This window comes from Pongo pygmaeus, chromosome 12 (genome assembly GCF_028885625.2).
Source record: "Pongo pygmaeus isolate AG05252 chromosome 12, NHGRI_mPonPyg2-v2.0_pri, whole genome shotgun sequence".
NCBI classification, from domain to species: domain Eukaryota; kingdom Metazoa; phylum Chordata; class Mammalia; order Primates; family Hominidae; genus Pongo; species Pongo pygmaeus.
Genome location: NC_072385.2, coordinates 89641349 through 89663475, shown reverse-complemented (window position 1 = coordinate 89663475; position 22127 = coordinate 89641349).

Here is a 22127-nt window from a genome sequence, read left to right as displayed (position 1 = left end):
GTCTGTCTGCCCCTCAACAAGGCTGAGAACTCCCCAGTGTGAGCAAGAATTCACTTACTTTTTTTTTTTTTTTTTTTTTTGAGATTGAGTCTTGCTCTATTGCCCAGGCTGGAGTGCAGTAGCACAATCTCGGCTCACTGCAACCTCCACCTCCTGGATTCAAGTGATTCTTGTGCCTCAGCCTCCTGAGTAGCTGGGATTACAGGAGCGCTCCACCATGCCTGGCTAATTTTTGTATTTTTTTTTCTGTGGAGACAGGATTTCACCATGTTGACCAGGCTGGTCTCGAACTCCTGACCTCAGGTGATCCGCCTGCCTTGGCCTCCCAAAGTTTGGGGATTACAGGCATGAGCCACCATGCCCAGCCTGTCTTCCTTTTTTTAAAACTCTTTTTTGGTGTAGTCAAACCTAGGACATTATTGGCAGCATTGTAGACTAGATATCAATGGCTATTTTTGGAATTAAATTCAAAATGAAATACACTGAATTGAATAGGAAGCGACTGAGTCTTATCCTTGTGTCTACAGCTCGGAGCACAGTACCTGAAGGCTCATGCTTCTCAATGGTAAGTGTCAAGTGGATATTTGTTAACACATGGAATTGCCCAGAGAGGTTGTTTCAGAAGGAAGATGGAATACACTTTGAGTGGAGGGTGAATCTGAGGATAAGTTCCAGCTGTTTCTATTGTTCATTGTTTGATTTTTTGATACTAGCCATTCTATTAGAAGAAAACGTAGGGGATATGCTTCAGGACATAGACTTTTTTCATTCAAGATTAACAGAAGACATGGGCAGAGGGGTATGTGTGCGGGGGTGGAGGAATTATGCCCTTTTCCATGGAAATGAGAGAATGTGGAGAATGGTGCCTTGTGCAGAACAGAGCTCAGCGAAGAGAGAGGTAATTGAAACACCTGGTGATGCCAAACCTTCATCTCAAGATTTTCTTATTGCTAAGCTCATGCTTAACTTCTTTTTGGTAATTTGGCTGGGAATCTGCCTCTACGGCAGTAGTTTGTCCACTTAAGTATATCTATATAAAATCAGCAGTGCCTTGTTGTTCTAATAACCTGTTTCACTCGACAAAATGAAAAGCCAGATTTTGACAGATTCCTTCTTGATTGGGGGATGTGTGCTGCTGTCTATTTGTAGAGACGGAGAATTGTGATTGGTGTTTTTTTGTTTGTTTGTTTGTTTGTTTTTGTCCCCACAGTTAAAGCATGCTCCTGGCTTAGGAAGGGCAAGAAGCCACAGTGTCTTGCAGCTGCTCCTGAAGACTTCTTGTCTGGGTGTGGGGGCTCACACCTATAATCCGAGCACTTTGGGAGGCAGAGGCAGGCAATGGCTTGAGCCCAGGAGTTCGAGAATAGCCTGGGCAACATAGTGAGACCCCCATCTCTTTTAAAAATAATAATAATAATAAAACAAAACCTTTTAATTCTGGGTCAACCCTATACTTCCCCTGACCAGCTGTGGAGCTTTCTTCATCTAGGGCAGCAAGACGTCAAAGGCAGAGGAGAGGTTGACTCTTCCTGAAATCAGAATTTGTCCTCATACAGCAACTCTTACCAGGCCTGGAAGAGAAAAACCTCTCAAAATTTACCTGCAAAAAAGAGAGAGAAAGATTAAGAACAAGTTTACTTACACTGGAAAAATGCCATGGTTAGCAATGACCAACAAAAGCTCTTCCTGGATTAGGAGTGCAGACCTAGATACTTTGGCCTGACCATTGACTGAAATCTCTTTAGTCTGATCTCTTAGTACACACACACACACACACTCATACTAGATACATAAGAGTATATTGGCCAGTTGCAGTGGCTCACGCCTGTAATTCCAGCACTTTGGCTGAGATGGGTGGATCACCTGAGGTCAGGAGTTCGAGACCAGCCTAGCCAACATGGCAAAACCCTGTCTCTACTAAAAATACAAAACTTAACCGGTCAAATAATAAAAAGTGTTGGTGAGGATGTGAAAATATTGAAACCTTCATATACTGCTGATAGAAATATAAAATGGTGCCATCACTTTGGAAAACAGTCTAACAGCTCATCAAAAATTTAAACATAGACTTTGCATTTGGTCCAGCAATTCCAGTCCTAGTTGTATACCCAAAAGGAATGAAAACAGGGCCAGGTGTGGTAGCTCACACCTATAATCCCAGCACTTTGGGAGGCCGAGGCAGGTGGATCACTTGAGGCCAGGAGTTTGAGACTAGCCTGGCCAACACGGCAAAAACCTGTCTCTACTAAAAGTACAAAACTTAGCCTGGCATGGTGGCACATGCCTATAGTCCCAGCTACTCAGGAGGCTGAGGCAGGAGAATCACTTGAACCTGGGAGGCGAAGTTGCACTGAGCTGAGATCGCACCACTATATTCCAGCCTGGGTGACAGAGTGAGACTTTGTCTCAAAAAAAGAGTATATTGTCCTTGTTATAAGAAGAACCAGTTGTGCTTCTTAAAAGAGGCTTTAATTTGCATTTCCTTAATGATTAGTAATATTGAGCATTTTTTCATGTTTGTTGCCCATTTATATGTCTTTTAAGAAATGTTCATTTCAGTTTCTTTGCCTATTTTTAAATCAGATTATTTGGGGATTTTTGCTGTTGAGTTGTTTGAGTTCCTTGTGTATTCTAGATATTTGCCACTTGTCAGATGAATCATTTTCCCCCACTCTCCAGGTTGTCTCTGTACTTTGTTGATTGCTTCCTTTGCTATGCAGAAGCTTTGCCATTTAATACAGTCCCATTTGGCTGCTTTTGTTTTTGTTGCTTGTGCTTTTGAAGTCTTAGCTCAAAGCTTTGCCTAGACCAATCTCCTGAAGCATATCCCCTATGTTTTCTTCTAATAGAATGGCTGTTATCAAACAAACAGCAACAAATACTGGCAAGGATATGAAGAAAAGGGAACTCTTATATACTGTTCGTGGGAATGTAAATTAGTACAGCCATATGGAAAAGAATATGGTGGTTTCTTAAAAACAACAACAACAACAACTAAAAATAGAGCTACTATATGATCCGTCAATCCTACTACTGGGTATTTATACAAAGGAAAGAAAATCAGTATATCAAAGGGATTCCTGAAACCTCATGTCTATTGCAGAACTATTCACAATAGCTATGATAGGTTGGGCACAGTGGCTTACGCCTGTAATACCAACACTTTGGGAGGCCGATGTGGGTGGCTCACTTGAGGTCAGCCTGGTCAACATGGTAAAACCCTGTCTCTACTAAAAATACAAAAATTAGCCTGGTGTAGTGGTGCATGCCTGTAATCCCAGCTACTGGGGAGGCTGAGGTATGAGAACTTGAACATGGGAGGTGAGGTTGCAGTGAGCTGAGATCGCACCATCGCACCCCAGCCTGGGTAACAGAGCGAGACTCAAAAAAAAAGAACAAAAAAACAAAAACAAAAAAACCTCACAATAGCTATGATATGGAATCAACTTAAATGACCATCAACAGATGAAAGGATAAAGAAAATGTGGTATATATACACAATGGAATACTATTCAGCCTTAAAAAAGGAATGAAATCCCAGCATTCACAGCAACATGGATGAGCCTGGGGGACATTATGTTAAATGAAACAAGACAGGCACAGAAAGATAAATACTGCATGTTCCCACTCACATGTGGAAGCTAAAAAAACTTTTTTGAGCTCATGAAATTAGAGAGGAGATTGTGGTATTAGAAGTTAGGAAGGGTAGGGAGAAAGGAAGGATGCAGAGAAGTTGGTTAAAAGATATGAAATTACAGCTAGTTATGAGGAATGAGTTCTAATGTTCTTCAGCACTGTAGATTGAATATAATTTATTGTGTATCTTCAAAAAGCTAGAAGAGAGGATTCTGAATGTTCACAACACATAAAATGATAAATATTTGAGATGATGGGTATGCCAGTTACCCTGATTTGATCATTATACATTGAATACATGTATCAAAATATCACACTGTATCCCATTAATATGTACAATTATTGCATGCCAACTAAAAATAAAGGGAGTGCAATAAGGCACTTTTTGCAAACATTATCTTGTTTCATCCTCACATGAGATAACCGAGGGTCAGAAAATAGCTTGTCCAATGTCACACAGATGCCAAGTGCTGGAGTCTTTTTACTCCAAAACCCATGCTATTTCAGCACCTCAAAAGTGCCTCACACACACACAGGGAGCCAAAGCCACTGGAGGGTTTGTTAGAGGAAAAAAATATTAAAACTATATTTATATGGCTGGGCATGGTGGCTCACGCCTGTAATCCCAGCACTTTGAGAGACTAAGGCGGGTAGATCACCTGAGGTCAGGAGTCTGAGACCAGCCTGGCCAACATGGCGGAACCTCATCTCTACTAAAAATACCAAAATTAGCAGGGCATGGTGGCATGTGCCTGTAATCCCAGCTACTCGGGAGTCTGAGGCAGGAGAATCACTTGAACCCGAGAGACAGAGTTTTCAGTGAGCCAAGATCACACTGCTGCACTCCAACCTGGGCAACAGAGCAAGACTCTGTCTCGAAAAAAACAAAAACAAAAACAAACAAACAAAAAACTGTATTTATAGCTGGGCATGATAATTATGTGGGGCCTGAGACAAGAGGATCATTTGAGCCCAGAAGTTTGAGGCTGTAGTGCACTATGATTGTGCCTATGAATAGCCACTACACTCTAGCCTGGGTAACATAGCAAGACCCCAACTCTAAAAAAGTTTTTTTAACTTAAAAAACAATATGCTAGGCCAGGTGTAGTGGCTCATGCCTATAATCCCAACACTTTTGGAGGCCAAGGCGGGTGGATCACCTGAGGTCAGGAGTTTGAGACCAGCCTGGTCTACATGGTGAAACCCTGCCTCTACCAAAAATACAAAAAGCCAGATGTGGTGGCATGTGCCTGTAATCCTAGCTACTCGGGAGGGTGAGGCAGGAGAATCGCTTGAACTTGGGAGGCAGAAGTTGCAGTGAGCCTAGATTTTGCCCCTGCACTCCAGCCTTTGCAACAGGGTGAGACTATGTCTCAAAACACACATGCACACACACACATGCACATGCACACAAAACTATATTTATAACTGGGCATGATGATTATGTGGGGCCTGAGAAAACAAAAAACCCACTATGCTAATAGTGTGACCTTCATCTGTATGAAAACATATTTATATGTGTATATACCTGCACAGAAAACAGGAGGGCACAATACATTGAAATAGATGGGTGTATTGGTGACTTGTTCTTTTTGACTCTCAGTATAACCTAGAGCAGCAATGTCCAATAGAGCTGTCTGCCATGATGGAAACGTCTGTGTTGTCCAATATGACTAGCCGCTAGTGACATGGGTTTATTGGGCCCTTGATGATGTGCTATATCTGTGAAGTACACACTGGGTTTTTAAGACTTGGTCTGAAAAGCAAAATGTGAAATATCTAGTTATTTTTCATATTGGTTAAATGTTGAAATAATAATATTTTGGATATATTGGGCTAAATGAACCAGTATCAAAATTAATCTTATTTATTTCTTTTTTCTTCTTTTAATGTGGCTATTAGAAAATTTTAAATTATATATGTGGCTTACACAGTATATTTCTATTGAACAGCACTGGTCTAGAGTGCTTTTTTTATTTTTATTTTTATTTTTTTTTGAGAGAGAGTCTCACTCTGTCGCCCAGACTGGAGTGCAGTGGCATGATCTCGGCTCACCACAACCTCTGCCTCCCAGGCTCAAGTGATTCTCCTGCCTCAGCCTCCTGAACAGCTAGGATCACAGGCGCATGCCACTACGCCCGGCTAACTTTTGTATTTTTAGTAGAGATAGGGTTTCGCCATGTTGGCCAGGCTGGTCTTGAACTCCTGACCTCAAATGATCCACCCACCTCGGCCTCCTAAAGCACTGGGATTACAGGCATGAATTACCGCACCCGGCCTGGAGTGCTTTTTGTTGTTGTTTTTTCTTTTAGTCAACTGATCATATCAAATGGTCTAGAGTTTAAGTGCATGAAATTTGAAATCAGACAAACTGGAGTTTAATTCCCAGTCTTCAGTTTTCTAACTAGGTGACCTTGAGCTGGTTACTTAATCCCCAACCCTTGTTTTTTTTTTAGTTGTCAAACAGGGGTAATGACTGAACCTAACTCAGATAGTTCTGTGAGGATTAAATGAGTTGCTCATGTAAAGGCTCTACTACAGGGAATACCTGCCATATGTTAACTGCTCAATAAAAATTAATAGTTATTCTGGTTTCTAAATTTTCTATGGTGAATATGAATTTTTTATGTAATAAAGAGTAAAAAGAAAATCGAAACAATTAAATTTAATATTAAAGCAATTTATTCTTAACCACAATCAGAAGATAAATATGTTGTTCTAAAGCTGTGTAATAATGTTTGCTTTGTCATGTATTGGGTATGTGTGTGTGTGTGTGTGTGTGTGTGTACAACCCTTGGATGGGCATGGAGTTGGGGACCGTGACAAGTGACCATTTATTAGGTAATCCCATTCTTCCCTCTGACCCTGGTCCTCTCTATTCCATCAAGGGGAGGGGATAATTGCATCATGGTTCTCCCTGGCACTCACAACACACCATGTGTTCGCCTATATTTAGCCAACATGAAGTCACTGAAACTCTATGCCCACTGGAGGCAATTTGTGCTTTGTCGTTTGTGGCTCACATGGCTTCTATCCTGACCGCTCTTCATAGTTTATGTCCTTAGATGAATTTAAAGGACTGAAAACCTTTTGTTGGTTGAAAAACTGTGTTTGGGGAGTCGAAACTGAAATACCAAATCAGTGAGATCCTTGGAAGGGTCCCTGAGATGAATACCTGATGTTTCTTGCAAGCCAGGGAGACCTCAATTATCTTTTTCTTTGACAGAAGGAGAAGGACCAGGGTGAGCAGGCTGGGGAGGGAGGAATTGTCTTTATTCCACTCAAATGGTAAAAGCAGCACGTCCATTCAGCAGCTTGCAATAACAATGCCAACTCTACTCTCCTTCCAGCAATTAGAAATGACACATGGAGGCCGGGCACAGTGGCTCATGCCTGTAATCCCAGCCCTTTGGGAGGCTGAGGCAGGTGGATCACTGGAGGCCAGGAGTTTGAGACCAGCTTGGCCAACTTGGCAAAACCCTGTCTCTTCTAGAACACAAAAATTAGCTGGGTGTGGTGGTGCGTGCCTGTAATTCCAGCTACTCGGGAGGCTGAGGCACAAGAATCACTTGAACCTGAAAGGCAGAGGCTGCAGTGAGTTGAGATCGCACCACTGCACTCCAGCCTGGGTGACAGAGCGAGACCCTGTTCCAGGAAAAAAAAAAAAAAAAAAAAAAAGGCCTGGATGCGGTGGCTCATGCCTATAATCCCAGCACTTTGGGAGGCCGAGATGGGTGGATCACTTGAGGTCAGGAGTTTGAGACCAGCCTGGCCAATACGATGTAACCCTGTCTCTACTAAAAATATAAAAATTAGTGGGGCATGGTGGTGCATACCTGTAATCCCAGCTACTCAGCAGGCTAAGGCAGGAGAATTGCTTGAATTGCTTCAACCTGGGAGGTGGAGGTTGCAGTCTGGGCAACAGATTAAGACTCCGTCTAAAAAAAAAAAAAAAAAGAAATGACACAGAATGCAGACACATAGGAGCTCAACAAGGCTAATGTTACAAGAGGACAAGAGATGGAGGGGCTGCCCACAAGGTGTGGTTTCAGAAGTTCAACCTGTTTGCTGTTACTTGGATTTTACTCTCAGTGTCTCCTTCCTCTAGCTTGAGGCTCTGAACTTTTGTGTGTGTGTGTGTGTGTGTGTAGGCAGGTAAACATTGGGAACCTCAGCTTAGCATCTCAATTCTCAATTTTTTGTCTCTCACTTTGGATGAAAATTGTAGAAGAGACTTACTCCTATCAGAGAATACAGTTTTGTTTAACAAACAAAATAGCTTCAAGGGAGTGGGCAAAGAAATAAGGCAAACACTATTATATATATTTTTGAGACAGGGTCTCACTCTGTCACGCAGGCTGGAATGCAGTGGTTGCATCATAGCTCACTGCAGCCTCGACCTCTTGGGCTCAAGCGATCCTCCTGCCTCAGCCTCCCAAAGTGTTGGGACTACAGATGTAAGCCAGTGTGCCCAGCCAATAAGTTTTAAATAGTCATTTAGTCATTCATTCAACAAATATTTATTGAGTACTCAGTGTGAATAATACTAGTTAACATTTCATTTGTGTCATTGCTTTATCTGTTTTTATTAATCATATTTATATATTTTTATTGCAAATTAACAATTTATAATTGTATATATCTATAGGGTAAAAAGTGATGTTATGATTTATGAATACAATGTGGAATACGTAAGCCAAGCTAATTACCATATCCATCACCTCAAATATTTATCATTTTTTGTAGTTAGAACATTTGAAATTTACTGTCTTAATTTTGAATTAATTATAATGTTTATGGTTTTACTAAAAAACATGTTTCCAGTCTCATTCTTCTTCACTTCCACTATAGATTTGGTAAGCTTATTAAAAATGTATCCTTGGGTAACATTAAAAAGAAAACAAAAACAACCACATAAGCTCAACTCACTCACAAGGCAATTTGAAGAGGGCCCCGGCTTTAATGCTGTATCATTATATCCCTATGGGCTGTAACAAAGAGGTTATGGACAATTACCAGCACACCTGTTTTCTCTTACAAAGGAAGCTAGCAAATAAGAGTCAGGTGAATTCATTTCAGCAGAAACAGTGAGTTAACTCAGATTTATTAAAAAGTAAATTATTTCAAACTTCAGCACTTTATTATTAGTAACAAGTTAATTTCCACATACCTCACACTCTAATGAGAATGGCTGTGTTGGACAGCAACCAGTCATCAACACCTCAGTGTGAATGAGGATCTGAGAATAGATTGTAAGAGGTGGAATGAGGCACAGAACACAGTGGGTCCTTGGAGTAGGGAGTGGACAACCTGGGGACAAAATGTCTCTAACTTCCTAATTTTGCACAGGGACCTTGTCTCAGGAGTAACTTCCCTATGTCCTCGTCCTACTGGCCTCAAAATCACAGAAACTGAGTTCTTTAAAATTCTGGTTTATATTTTACTGCCGCTAATTGCTATGATTATCGCTACTAATTACCATGATAGAAAAGGAAAGTCTGCTCTTTCTGAAGCTTTTATACATTGACAGTCATTATAGTCACCACTTACGGTAAATTTTTGAATGCTTTAAATGGTTATAGTGAGGCTGGGGGTAAATACTGTTACTATGTTTTTAAGATATAAATACATAAAAATAATAATTCCATTAGTACAACAGTTTAAAATGTGCCACAGTATAATTGTCAATAGCTTTTACTGCTATAACTGCATAACAGGATACTTTTTCAAGAATGTTTTGTAAAGATGATGTATTCCAAATCTGTATAAAAAATAGATTATTCATTAAATGCGGTACCCATCTGAAAGAGAAAATGAAAGTGAATCTCTATCTCGATCCTCATAAAATACATTTCAAACAATGTATGATTTAAAAATGAAATGAATCAATTCTAGAAGGTAAACTGAGTAAATATTTTTATAGTCTTGGAGTAACGACATTCTTTTTTAGCTGAAATCCTCAAGGAAGATTGTCAATTGGGGCTTTTTTTAAGTGGAAATGTCTTCAAAATACATAAGAAACAAGGTTGCATCAATGCTGGGGAAAATATTGCAATATTTGTGACAGAGGGATATGATACAATATACATAAATTTACGTATAATGACCACAATAACTTTTACATGTAAGAACAAACAATCCTGCCTGGGCATGGTAGCACATGCCTGTAATCCCAGCACTTTGGGAGGCCGAGGTGGGCAGATTACTTGAGGTCAGGAGTTCAAGACCAGCCTGGCCAACATAGTGAAACCCTGTCTTTACTAAAAATACAAAAAATTAGCCAGATGTGGTGGCGGGTGCCTGTAGTCCCAGCTACTTGGGAGGCTGAGGTAAAAGAATTGCTTGAACCCGGGAGGTGGAGATTGTAGTGAGCTGAGATCGAGCCACTGCACCCCAGCCCAGGTGATAGAGCAAGACTTCGTCTCAAAAAAATAAAATAAAATAAAGAACAAACAATCCTAAAAATAGGTGAGGGCAGGTGTAAAAAAAAAATGACAAACAATCCTAAAAATAAATGGGCAAGCGGCTTGAATAAGGAGTTCACAGAAGTACAATGGTTCCCAAACTATTCAGCACAGTAAGATGTGAGAGCCAGAAACACTTTGGAGATGACCAGCCTAACCCACTGCTTTACACAGGAGGAAACTGAGGCTCGGAGATGTTTGGTAATGTGCCTCATGTCACCTCACCAGTTGGTGCAGATTTAATTCAACTTCACATTGAAATAGTCTACAGGATCTTTACACATCGAATGTGAGGAAAAGCAGATCTAGTTGCAGCCCCCACATTCAGACTTCCACATGTCGCCTTTGGAAAGCATCAGGGATAACACCAGGAAAGAAAATGGAGATTCCTAAGGCCGCATTTGCACTCTTGGTTGCAGAACACGTGAGATGTGAGCTCATTTGGCCTGGGCCAGTCGTGTAGCAGCTTCAGAGGCTGAAATGTGGGACACCGAGTTAAAAAGACATTCCAGGTCAGCCACCATTTGTTTGGATGACAGTCTCTAGCCCAGCTCTGCTTAAGGTCACTACCTGCAGGGCAAGGCTTTGCTGACAATGGACGCAAAGACCTGGTCAGCAGTCCAGGGCTGGACACTGATGCAATCTGAATAGAAGTCAAGAGGGAGGCAAAGAAAGCAAAGGATGTGTCATCCTAGTGGCTGTCACTATCGCCCAGGTCAGGGGTTCCCCAAGTCTGGACTGCACACAACTGAGGGCATGGGAACTAACTATTTTAGATAGCACCCAGATACTCTATTTTTAATGGCCTTGTATTTGTTTTAATGTGTGTAAAAACATAACTGGAACATCAAAATCATGATTTCATATATATGGGTTTTTTGGTGGTGTTTTTTGTTTTTTGTTTTTGTTTTTTTTTTTTAGGATGAGGCTGCAGTAGGTATTTAGGTTAAAAGGTGACTTGACTTAGGCCGGGCGTGGTGGCTCACGCCTGTAATCCCAGCACTTTGGGAGACTGAGGTGGGCAGATCACTTGAGGTCAGGAGTTTGAGACCAGCCTGGCCAACATCGTGAAACCCCATCTCTATTAAAAATACAAAAATTAGCTGGGTGCAGTGGTGCATGCTTGTAATCCCAGCTGCTTAGAGGCTGAGGCAGGAGAATCACTTGAACCCTGGAGGCGGAGGTTGCAGTGAGCCGAGATGGCACCACTGCACTCCAGCCTGGGCAACAAATAGAGACTTTGTCTCAAAAAAAAAAACGTGACTTCATTTAAAGAACAATACTAGCCCAGGCAAGGTGGCTCATGCCTGTAACCCCAGCACCTTGGGACGCCAAAGCAGGAGGATGACTTAAGCCCAGGAGTTTGAGACCAGCCTGGGCAACATAGGGAGACCCCATCTCTACAAAATTAAAAAAAAAAAATTAGCTGGGTGTGGTGGCATGCACCTCTAGTCCCAACTACTCTGGAGGCTGAGGTGGGAGGATCATTTGAGCCCTGGAGGTTGAGGCTGTAGTGAGTTCAGATCACATCACTGCACTCTATCCTGAGCAACAGAGCTATACCGTGCCTCAAACAAACAAACAAACAACAAAATAAAGCACAATACTAAGTAATTAACGGTGCAGGTGTTATTCGAATACAATCACAATTGTGAATGAGGTATGCAAATGACTGAAGTTTGGGAAATACTGATATAGTCCATGTTGTATAATTTTTTTTTACCAGCCCTGGAAAGAAATGCAGTTATTATTATTATTATTATTATTATTTTTTGAGACAGAGTCTTGCTCTGTTGTCCAGGCTGGAGTGCAGTGGTGCGATCTTGGCTCGCTGCAACCTCTGCCTCCCAGGTTCAAGCAATTCTTCTACCTCAGCTTCCCGAGTAGCTGGGACTACAAGTATGCACCACCATGCCTGGCTAATTTTTTTTTTTTTTTTAATGCCTGGCTAATTTTTGTATTTTTAGTACAGACAGAGTTTCACCATATTGGCCAGGCTGGTGTCGAATTCCCGACCTCGTCATCCACCTGCCTCAGCCTCCCAAAGTGCTGGGATTACAGGCGTGAGCCACTGCGCCTGGCCAAAAAATACATTTTATAATGCCTGCCAATACATACATACATACATTTATGCAGGAGTACAAAGCTTTTGTGAAACAACATTATTCCTGTTTGTGTGATGCACTCTGGACCCTAGATGCATTTGACTTTCTCTTTCTTTCCCCTTCTCCTCATGTCTCTAAGTCCTTTCTGTCAGTTCTGCCACTGCTGCTTTTTTTTTCCCCCCGAAAAAGAGTCTCGCTCTGTCGCCCAGGCTGGAGTGCAGTGGCGCCATCTCAGCTCGCTTCAACCTCTACCTCCCGGGTTCAAGGGATTCTCCTGCCTCAGCCTCCCAAGTAGCTGAGATTACAGGCGCACGCCACCCCGCTTGGCTGTTTTTCTTTTCAGAAACAGGTTCTCACTCTGTCACCCAGGCCGAAATGCAGTGGTGCAGTTATAGCTCACTGCAGCCTCGACCTCCTGTGCTCAGGCAATCCTCCCACCTCTGTCTCCTAAAGCACTGGGACTACAGGCACATGCCACTATGCCCAGGCCAGTTCTCCTTCTAAAAGGTCTTTATTCATTCTCTTTCTCATCTCCAGTGCTTCAGTCCTGGTCTGTCCCCCATCGCCTTTCACCTGGGCTATATCCTAACTCGTCTTGTCACTTCCAATCCAATTTTTCCCCTTCAATAAACCCTCCACACTATTGCCAAAAAGGTCTTTCAAAAACTCTGATTTGGTGGGCGTGGTGGCTCATGCCTGTTATCCTAGCACTTTGGAAGGCTGAGGCAGGCAGATGGCTTGAACCCAAGAGTTCAAGACCAGCCTAGGCAACATGGTGAAACCCCATCTCTACAAAAAATAAAAAAAATTAGCCAGGCATGGTGGCACATATCTGTAATCCCAGCTACCCGGGAGGCTGAGGTGGGAGGATCACTTGAGCCCAGGAGTTTGAGGCCACTGAGATCATGCCACTGCCTTACAGCCTAGGCAACAGAGCGAGACCCTGTCTCAGTAACAAAAACACAAACTCTGATTTGGCCCTGTCATGCCCCAGGGCACAGGATAAAGTCCAAGCTACTCAGTAAGACTTTAAAGGAATTCGGTTGCTGGTGCCTGCTGACCTTCCCGGACTCAAATGCTGGCACATCAGGACTTGAAATCCTTCTAGATTCTCGAATCTAGTGCTCTTCTCAACACATCATACTGCCTCCTCAAAGACACTCTCCCGGTTGTTCTCATTCCACATGTGATACCTGCAGAGGCGACTCCTGCCTCTCTGGCACAGGGCATTTTGAGTAAACCCTGTTCTGAAATAAACAGAATGTCACAAAGTAGGTTGGACATGAAGGGTATTGTGTCTTTGAACACATAATATCATCAGTGGAGGTCACAGAATGAACTAGTGATCAAAGTGAATCAAAAGGAAATTAAAAGTGGACCGGGCGCAGTGGCTCACATCTGTAATCCCAGCACTTTGGGAGGCTGAAGCGGGTGGATTACCTGAGCCAGAAGTTTGAGACCAGCCTGGACAACATGGTGAAACCCCGTCTCTACCAGGCGTGGTGGCCGGCGCCTGTAATCTCAGCTACTCCGGAGGCTAAGGCAGAATTGCTTGAACCCGGGAGGTAGATGTTGCAGTGAGCCAAGATCCTGCCACTACACTCCAGCCTGGGTGACACAGCCAGAGTCCATCTGAAAAAGAAAAAAAAAAAGGGGAAATTAGAAGTGTTTATTAGGCAACACTGCACTCACACTGGAGCCCGCCAATACTGCACAATGATCTGTGCCAGCCCCACTTTGCAGTTCTCCCACAAGAAGCCAGTGTCTCCAGGGAGGAGACAATGACCCACTGCTTAAATTTCAGTCTGGATTAGTTCACAACTGAGCTGTCACTTCCAGTGGTCTTCTGTGGGGTTTGATGTGCCCCCTTGCCAAGGACAGCAATGTGAGTCCTGAGACTTTTGGTCCACTGCTGTCCCAGCGGCCTTGGGCATTTCTGGTACAAAGGGTAAGAGTGTCAGAAACCTGTGAGATTGAAAGTCCTTCAACAGCTTCTATTAAGTGTTTGCTTATTCATTTATCTAAAAAATATTTATCCAGCATATACTACATGTCAGGCACTAGACTATGTGCAAAGAGATAATGGTGAGCAAGATAGGTGGGGTCTGGCTCTGGTACTCTTGATGCTTCTAGTTAGTTTAGGGTTTAAACAAGTGATTGTCATAAATCATGATTCCAGCTTTGATAAGGGACATGTAGGATGGTATGGAAACACAGTGCAAGAACAGCCAAAGCCAGGGGGCTGAGGCAGGGACACTGAGGCCAGGAATTTGAGACTGCAATGTGCTGTGATCACCCATATGAATAGCTACTATACTTTAACCTAGGCAACATAGACAGAGTCTTTAAAAAAAAGTTAGGGCCGGGCGCGGTGGCTCACTCTTGTAATTCTAGCATTTTGGGAGGCCGAGGCGGGCAGATCACTTGATGTCAGGAGTTCGAGACCAGCCTGGCTAACATACAGGCTGGTCTCTACTAAAAATACACGTGCCTGTAATCCCAGCTACTTGGGAGGCTGAGGCAGGAGAATCACTTGAACCCAGGAGGCAGAGATTGCAGTGAGCCACGATCGCACTGAGCCAAGATCGCACCACTGTACTACAGCCTGGGCGACAGAGCTATACTCTGTCTCAAAAGTGGAAAAAAAATAGGAAAATAATATAATAAAAGAATAGTTAACCAAGTGTGGAAGGAGTAAGAGGTGGCTCCCAGGAAGAAATGATTCTTAACCTGAGACCTCAAGGATGGTGTGTAGGAACTAGTCAGAAAAGGATAGGGGCAGCTATAGCCAGTAGAGGTGCTAGCATGTGCAATGTGCAGAAACTGGCAGCCAGAGAAACAATTTCAGACTGCATATCTGATTATATCAACCCACACCCTCATAGTGCACACTTTTTGCTGCCTCTCCAAAAGACCATTTCCCTCTCCCTCCCTCCTTGCTGACAGAAACCTCCTTCCATGAGACAGGCTCCCTAGTTCCTTCAATTAGGCCTTGGGCACATAACCTAATTGTGGCCAGTGAGGCTGACATAAATTCTCTGCTTGGCCAAACTCTAGTCAGGCTTCTGAACTTTCTCCTAGGCCCATCTGTGTACTTCCTTGTAAAATCCAGTTTTAGCAAAAACCCCGCTAAGTCAATTTGGCAAGAATATCCCACTCTCGATGTCTGATCTCCTTTAATATCTGACTGCGTTCCTCATTCTCCATCTTCTTCCAGATGATAACTGATAACCATGGGCTGCCTTCAACAAGAATCCTGTCAGGTCAGTTTAGCCAGAATTTCCCCTAACCCACTCGGATGCCTTTCTCCCTCCCTCCCTCCCTTCTTTCCTTCCTTCCTTTCTCTCTCTCTTTTCTTTCTTTCTTCTTTCTTTCCTTCTTTCTCTTTCTTTTCTTTCTTTCCTTCTTTCTCTCCTTTCTTTCTTTCCTTATTTCTCTCTCTCTTTCTTTTCTTTTCCTTTTTTTCTTTTGTTCTTTCTTTCCTCCTTTCTTCCTTCCTTTCCTTCCTTTCTTCCTCCCTTCCTTCCCTTCCTTTCTTTTCTCAGGGTCTCACTCTGTTGCCCAGGCAGGGGTGCAGTGATGTGATTGTAGTTTACTGTAATCTTGAACTTCTGGGCTCAAGCGATCATCCCACCTCAGCCTCCTGAGCAGCTGGGACTGCAGGCGTGCACCACCACGCCCAGCTAATTTTTTTAGTTTATGTAGAGATGAAGTCTTGCTACCTTGCCCAGGCCAGTCTTGAACTCCTGGCCTCAAGCCTCCTACCTCAGGCTCTCAAAGTGTTGGGATTACAGGTGATAGCCACTGTGTCCAGGTTATGTTTTCTCTTAGTAATTTTCCATCCACTGCCCCCACACCACAACCCTGCTTCTTAGCTTAAATTCCCACTTGCCCTTGCTGTCAGAGTTGAGCTCAATCTCACTTGCACTGGAAAATCCCATTTCAGTAGTCCCTACACCTATGGCAATGGTCCTGAATAAAGTCTTCCTTACTGTGCTTTAACAAGTATCATTAAATAATTTTTTTCGTTAACAGGGCCTGAGGGCAAGTCTGTTCGGGGGTTTCTGGGAAAGGTTTTCCTCCTTTGTAAAAAGTTGCAAGGGAAAAAAATTTAACTTCTTTGGCTAGATGGAGTTATGTGTATATGTGATACCTGGGACTGAGGCAGCTACTTTGTGGCCATAAGGTAACAAACCTAAGGACAAGTCCAATAGGCTAAGGATAGTGAAGATAAAAGGATCCTTCATGACAATATTGACCACCCCAAACTACTCTGGAAGCACTTGTTTTTTACTTTTTGTTATATGAGATAATAAATATCCTTATGTTTAAGTCACTTCTAGTTGGGTCTTCTGTTATATGTAGCTAAAAAAGCTTCTCACCAATACAGCCCTTAAATAGTTGGCTGGGCGAAGTGGCTCACGCCTATAATCCCAGCAATTTAGGAGGCCGAGGCAGGTGGATCACCTGAGGTCAGGAGTTCGAGACCAACCTGGCCAATATAGTGAAACCCCATCTCTACTAAAAATACAAAAATTAGGCCAGACGTGGTGGCTCACGCCTGCAATCCCAGCACTTTGGGAGGCCGAAGTGGGCAAATCACTTGAGGTCAGGAGTTTGAGACCAGCCTGGCCAAGATGGCAAAACCCTGTCTCTACCAAAAATACAAAAATTAGCCGGGCGTGCTGGCGGACGCCTGTAATCCCAGCTACTCTGGAGGCTGAGGCAGGAGAATCACTTGAACCCCAGTGGCAGAGGTTGCAGTGAGCAGAGATCCTGCCACTGCACTCCAGCCTGGGCGACAGAGTGAAATTCTGTCTCAAAAAAAAAAAAAAAGCTTTAAATTCTGTATGTATGTATGTATGTATGTATGTATGTATGTATGTATGTATTTATTTATTTTAGTAGACACGGGGTCTCAATATGTGGCCCAGGCTAGTCTTGAACTCCTGGGCTCAAGCAATCCTCCCACCTTTGGCTTCCCAAACCCATTATTTTTAGAATGAAGAAGGAATTCTCTTGTGACTCCCGAGGCCCTCCTTGACCCCTGGGAAGTGTGCTCTTCCGTTTTCCCCGCGCTCTAGCACCACTCGCCTTCTTTCACCGCCCTCTCCCCTGCAAGAAGAAGGCTTTCATACCTGCGGCTCTCTCTGCCAGGAGAACCCTTCCTCCTCCATTCCCCTACCTGGTTCTCAGCACTTTGAGGTGGTTTGTAACGCAGCAAAACTGATCCAAAAGTAAAGTGAGTTTGTGTTTGTTTTCATCTAGTTAAAAACCAACTCATTTTCCTTTTGTGGATCATCTGCAGGGGAAAAGCAATAATGAGCAGTTGACCTTCCCCGACCCCGGGCCCAGCGCATTTCTGGGGCATCTCCCAGCATGCTGCTTGTGTCCTGCAGAAAGCTCCGCAGCCTCCTCGCATTAGCCTGACGGGAAAGTAAATTAGGGCTATTCCACCCCTGCACTCCCTCCCTCGCCCCAGTCCCAGCGAAGCCCGAAGCAAAACCCCAAATCCGGTAGCCCTCTGCGATTAGCCTGGCCATGCCACTACTTCTCCCTCCAGGACTGGAAATCTGGGAACTGCTTTCATTAAGGGTGCCCAGCCTTGGGGATTGTCTCCCCACCCAGCTTTAGCCAGAAGTTATTCTGGCGAGAGTTCACGGTGTCTGACTCCTTTTATAAAAAAGAATGCTCCCAGGAATCAGAAGCCAGCCGGGACAGCGCAGTAACGCCCAATGGCCCGGATTACGCAGCCCTCGTTTTCCTCTAGCTGAGGTCACGGAGGAGCTTCTTGCCCCTCTGTGGGTTTCTTCCCTTCCCCGCGCCTTCCCAGCACCCGCCAGTTCCCCCGCCAGTTCCCTTCCAGCGGTCCCAGGTCGGATTCCCCTGGGCCCCGAGCCGCCGCACCATTGAGGACATTCTCCTCGAGGTGGCAGTAGAGAGCCGTTCCTTGCCCGGTCAGCTGACGTCACCTTGTTTACCCGGCTCCGGGTCATTTTTAGATCTAAGATCACAGGATGTTAATTGGGCCAATGATTTCCCATTCATTTTGGCAAAGGTCCTCCTAGTGGGCGTTCGGACAAGTATGATGTCCTTCTTGATACATATTGCTGCGGGGAGTATTTATTTGCAAACACTTGTAGTTTCATCTTCAGGAGATGAGGGTGCTACCAGTGGCTCCATGCTATGGGCTTTTTAGGGTCACTTGAGTTTTGGAGCCTGAATGAGGGTGGCATTAACTGGGGAGAGAAGAAAGGGTAGATATTACAGTGGTGTTTGGGGAGGCATCCTTAGAGCCAGCAGAGAGCCTCCAGAGGGAATCTGCCTTTTTACTTCTCCTTCCCTTCCCCTTGTAAAGTAACCACTGTAGTCAGCAGGAAAGCCTTTGGACTTTGGAACTTGGAGGGAAAAGGAAAGCAGCTGATTTGGCCTAATTGTGTCCTGATTACTCGTGGGAAGACACCTTGTAACTTAGGGGCCAGGAGGCCGCTGCTTTGGATGCTCTCACCCAGGAATTGGGTCTGAATGCCTCAGAGCCATAAATCACACGTTTCACACACTGGAACATTTCATCCCAACAGCAGCAAGCACACACTATTTCTTACGGGTCACTCCCAGCTACCCAACTGCGGATGAGGAAAGGCGAGGCACACAGCAGCTGAATGACCGAGCTCACTCTCTCATCTCCAGGCCCTGCCTAGTTTTAGCAAAAGTAAAAACATCAAAAGCACCGGGGGGCCTGCTCTTCCAGCGCCAGGTTTGGTGGGTGGGGAATGGAAGGAGCTGGGAGTTTGTCTCTGACTGTTCCAGAGGCAAACTAAGCAAATACAAGCAAAAAGGATCAGCTATGAGATCCTTTACAAGAGAGCAGAAGCATCTTATGCTAAGGAGAAGAAAGAGAAAAGCTATAATGTTAAAAACAAATGAGCCTTAGAAGTTTTTAAAGTGCCTGCTCTTTCCTCTCCACCTCCCATTGCACCTTTTTACATGTTGCTGCAGCTGCCATATGAAAACCAACTCCCAGAAAAGGCAAAAGCGCTCTTCCTAGTTGGCAGTCCGCTGGAGTGATCAGGCTAGGCTGAAGAGATAGATGGTTTTCATGCAGGCAAGAAGAGAAGGAAAATTCGATTCAGTTCAATTCAACAACCATTTCTTGAGCTCCTATTCTGCATCAACTACTCAGGAAGGCAATATAGCTTATGAAAACATGGAAAGATACCATTCCTGCCACTGTGGAACTTTGAGTCCTGATGCGTGTATAGACATGGGGAGCTTTTTGTTCCCTTGGTAAAGCACAGGATGAAAGAAGGATGGAGAGAGACATTACATTGCAATAGAAAGGGAGAATGCCAAGTCAATGGCTTTGAGAAGCATTTCCCCACTCTGCTGCGGTATCTGCTTAAAAGTAGTGTTGAGGACAGAACCTGGAAACAGTGGGAGAGCTGCTTGGCAGAGAACAGGAGTCCCACACTACAGGCACTCGGACCTCTAAGGAGGCTGAGGGAGGCTGAGAGAGGCTGAAAGAGATGAAGCCACTTGCTCAGAGATCAAACTGGACATTGAAGGGCAGGGATTTTGGTAAAAGTTAAGAAGCATCACAGAACCATGCAAGGAAAGTACAGGGGTGTGGAGCATCCCCTATAACTGTCCCAGGTGTATGTTCAGGAAAAGCATTTAGACCCAGCCTGAGTTTCTTGCATCTGTGAATAGGAAGAAATATGTGACCAGGAAGAAATAAGTGCTCCCAGGTCCCCTCGTCACCAATAATATCATCTTTTCAAAGGCCTTTTGTTGAGAACCTGGTGATAATTCAGATCCATCCTAACCACAGGGAGGTAGAGAGGAAGGAGCAGGCACTTTAAAAACAGGGAGAAAGCAGACAATAAAAAGTTTTTATTTTTCATGGTTATATGAAATTTTGAAAATATTTCTAAAGCTCTTAAATTGTTAAATATAAAACAAATACAGACAACAGCATAAAACAAATATACAGCTTCAAAATGTATAAAGCAAACACTCTAGTAACCTTGTAACCACCCATGAGAAGAGACAAGACCATGTCCACCACCCCAGCAAGAACTTTTTAAACCATAGTAACTGCTGTAGGCTCCAAGACTGGGCGGATTACTTCCAGGATGTTATGAAGCCCACAAGGAAGGAAAGGGCCTTTCAACTATCAACCAAGCAATATGAACAAGTGCATATAATAGTGTCACATACAAAGTGTAGGACCCTATCCCCACACATTTATCTGAGAGAGGTAAGGAAGGAAGAGGACGAAAGAAGAGAGAAAGGAAAGGAAGGAGACAAGGAAGACAAGAAAGGATTCAGTATTCATCGAGTGCCTGCTATATGCTAAGTGCTTCACCTACGTTATCTCTCTCTTTTAATTTTTAATTTTTTTTTTTTTTTTTTTTTTTTTTTTGAGACAGAGTCTTGCTCTGTATTCCAGGCTGGAGTGCAATGGCATGATCTTGGCTCACTGCAACCTCCACCTCCGGGGTTCAAGTGAGTCTCCTGCCTCAGCCTACCCAGTAGCTGGGACTACAGGCGTGGGCCACCATGCCTGGCTAATTTTTCTATTTTCAGTAGAGACGGGATTTCACCACATTGGCCAAGCTGGTCTCAAACTCCTGACCTCCAGTGATCCACCTGCCTCAGCTTCCCAAAGTGCTGGGATTACAGGCATGAGCCACTGCGCTCGGCCTGTATGTTATCTCTGAAGAAGATAAATGAAACATTAATCCTCACTACAGTTCTGAGGTTGGTGTTGTTAGGCCTACTTTACAGATGAGGACACTGATGCACAGAGAGGTTAAGTAACTTGTGCAGAGTCACATGGCAAGAACGGGGCAGAGTCACTCCAGAGCTCCAGTCTTCCTCCCCACTCTAAATAGTGTTATGTATTAACACTATTAGTTAGTGTTAGTTATGTTAGTTGGTGTTAGTTTGGTTAGTATGCTGGATACTTCGGTTTGCCTTTCTAAATCGACTCGTGATTCTTTTCTACTCTGCTCTGTGCCACTAACTGTATCAATGGGCTTGGTTACTCTTTGGCTTCTAGTTGGGTTTAGCCAGTGGGTATCCTAGGTAGGAGATTAGAGGGAGGAAAAGGTGTGGGAGCCCTGGGGGATCACCTCTGGGCTGGCTGTATCCTTTGACACATGGTCGCAGCTCTTGTCAGGTGCTGCTAAACATGCAGGGCATACTCTACAGGTTCTGGTGACTGCACCACCCCTGATCCCTTGAGGCCTAGGGTGGCCAAGTAGCTGTTACTTATTGCACTACCCCTGTGGTTTCCCTACATCCTGCCTGCACCTTTGTAAATAGCCCCTTATTCAACTTTTCTCAAATTACCCAATTTGAGTGTGCCATCTGTTTCCTGCCCAGGTCTGGCCTGATATAAATAGAAAGTCAGGAAAGCAGCAGCCCAGAGGCCTCCCCGCTAAGTGGGCAGCATTCCTCAAGGGTACAGGACCAGTCACAGGTGAATCAAGACACCCTCTCATGTGAAGAGCTTCAGGACACACTCTGTCTCTCTCTCTCTCTTTCTGTGTGTGTGTGTGTGTGAACACATCTTTGGCTTCCATGTAAGCCTAGACATCCTCCCACTGTTCCAGGTTTCTCAATGTTATGCCAAGGAGCTCTTGCGGTGTCTGTTCATTGATTTAGAGATTCGTTCATTGATCAGGCCTTCACAGTGTTTGAGGAAATGTGAAGAAAATTCCATCTTTGGGTGACCATTAGATGCATGAGACTGATAGGAATTGGAGAAGGAAGAGGTGGTAAGCCAAGGATAAACACTGCAGATAGTGCCGGAATGGTCTCTAATCTGTCTCAACCAGCAGCTCTGGGAGTTTATGGCAGTTGTCTCTGGGTTTTTACGGTCAACTGCCATCGTCGTTTTACAAGGGAAGAAAAT